Below are 2,500 nucleotides of genomic sequence, written 5' to 3'. Positions count from 1 at the left end.
TGAGTCCGTTCCACTCATCTACCACTATATTTCAGAACTTATTTCATCCTATCTCTTTCTTAAATCTAAACTTTTCAAGTTTGAACCCGTTATTTCTTGTTCTGTCCTGGTTCCTGATCCTAAGAATTTTGCTTACGTCCTCTTTGTTATATCCTTTATACCACTTAAAGATTTCTATCAGGTCCCCTCTTAACCTACGTCTCTTTAAAGAATGCAAATTTAACAGTTTCAATCTCGCCTCGTAAGGAATACTCCTCATCCCCTGTATCCTTTTTAGTCATTCTTCATTGTATTGATTCTAATATCCTTCTTGTAATGTGGGGACCAGAACTGCACAGCGTAGTCTAGATGAGGTCTGACCAGCGCCAAATATAACTTTAGTTATATTTGGCCTTCTACTTTTGACACTCCTAAAAATGAATCCTAATACCCTATTTGCCCTGTTTCTAACCTCTATGCGTTGCTTTCCTAGACGGAGTTCAGAGCTAGCTATAACTCCTAAATCTTTTTCGTACCCTGAACCTACCAGATTTTCGTCGTTTGTTGTGTACCTACTTTGTGGGTTTCCTCTACCTATGCTAAGTACTTTGCATTTGTTGATATTAAACTGCATTTGCCATCTATCCGTCCATTTGTTCATCCTGTCTAAATCTACCTGCAAGGCAATGGCATCCGATTCTGACCTAATTAATCTACCTATCTTTGTGGCATTCGCAAAACAAGAACAACATCAACAAAAACAATAATAAAAACAACATCAACAACAACAACAACAACTACTACTATTACTACTACTACCATTACGACGTACTTCCACCATTACCATCTCCATGCCATTTTTTTAGCATCATTCTCTCCCATCAAAGAGATAAAATAAACAAATAGAATAAATAAAACAAAAATAGATAAATTAAAGATAAAACGAAATAAATAAGATAAATAGATAAAAATAACAATACTTCAAACCGCGCACTCCCTCACTTCACCGCTCCCCTCAGGAATAAAAAAAAAAAAAATACTGCCTTTTCTTTACAGGCTGAAAATAAATAGTCATAAGAAACACTAACGCATGCGCCGTGACTTCTCCTATGTCCCGGCTCAGAAGACCAGCTCCTTCTCCTCCTCATCTTCCTCCTCGTCCTCTTCCTCCTCCGTCACAGTTCGCTCTGGCCGGTGGGAAATGAGCCAACCAATCAAAAAGGTCCCCCAAACTTCACATTTAATCACCGGCAAGAACTAAGTCGAGAGTCATTTTCGCATTGCCAAAATATTCTCAAACTTTTGGCTCCCGGGACTTAATTCTCTGCCTTCCTCCCCCGCCGTGCCCTTAATCCGCTAATTCTTTTCCTGTTCTACTCCATCCCCATTCCATCTTCTTCTGGGCGTAGTCTCCCCTCCCCACTTCAATCCGCCGGGGACTTTTCCACTCACATTCTTTCCTGCTGGTTGACCTTCTCTGTGACTCCGCGACGAAGGATTTCAGGACTCGTTTCTTTTGCCTCTCTCTCTCTCTCTCTCTCTCTCTCTCTCTCTCTCTCTCTCTCTCTCTCTCTCTCTGTATAGCTTTAGTGTACTTTTTATTGTGTTTATCAGCGTGTAATACGACGACTTGTAATAATGTAAGACACTTGTACATAATAAAGCATCTGAATCTGAATCTGAATTTGAATCTGAATTCTCTCTCTCTCTCTCTCTCTCTCTCTCTCTCTCTCTCTCTCTCTCTCTCTCTCTCTCTCTCTCTCTCCCTCCCTCTTATACATATTTTTGTCCAAGTATTTTTCATTCGTTTCTTTTTCTTTTTTCCTCCATTTTTATATTTGTTTCTTTCTCCCACTTTTTAAATATTCTCTCTCTCTCTCTCTTTCTCTTGGTCTTGCCTCTCTCACTTTCCCAACTCATTTTCTTTTTAATCCCTTCCTTTATTTACTGGCTTGCTATTCTTCCCCTCCTCCACCGCCATTACTGTTCCTCCGTCCTTCCTTACTCTCCTCCCCACGATTCTTGAAATCATCACTCATCTCCTTCCCACTCCCCATCCTTCCTCCCCACAAATTTCTCTACTCTTTCTCGCTCACTTCCCCGCTCTCCCCTTGCCTCTTCATCACTCAGCACTCCCTACCTCTTACTATAGCTCATCCTCGGCTCAGTCGTCATTCATCTTTCCCTACCCTCTCATCACCCGTCACTCTACTCTCCTTCATTCCTTTCTTTCCTTGCTATCCATTCTTCCCCCTCCTTCCTTCCTTCTTTCCTTATTGCACGGTTTATCATTTCTATAGTAAGTTTCACGTCAATTACTTTCAACGAGAAATAAAACAAAATAGTACGTGTTTGAAATGCAAGCTTCGTTTTCCTTTCAACTTTATTATTTTTCCCCACGTCTAGTAATAGATGAAAATATCAAGTGCTCTTTTTAAAACAACGAATAGTTTTTTTTTTTTTTTGCTTTTGACGTGAACTTGATTCCGAGTTACTACTTTTTTTTTTTTTTTCAGCATAA

The sequence above is a fragment of the Scylla paramamosain genome, chromosome 9, assembly GCF_035594125.1.
Source record: "Scylla paramamosain isolate STU-SP2022 chromosome 9, ASM3559412v1, whole genome shotgun sequence".
Classification (NCBI taxonomy): Eukaryota; Metazoa; Arthropoda; class Malacostraca; order Decapoda; family Portunidae; genus Scylla; species Scylla paramamosain.
The sequence above is the reverse complement of the archived record's forward strand: the minus strand, read 5'-3'. Positions refer to the sequence as shown.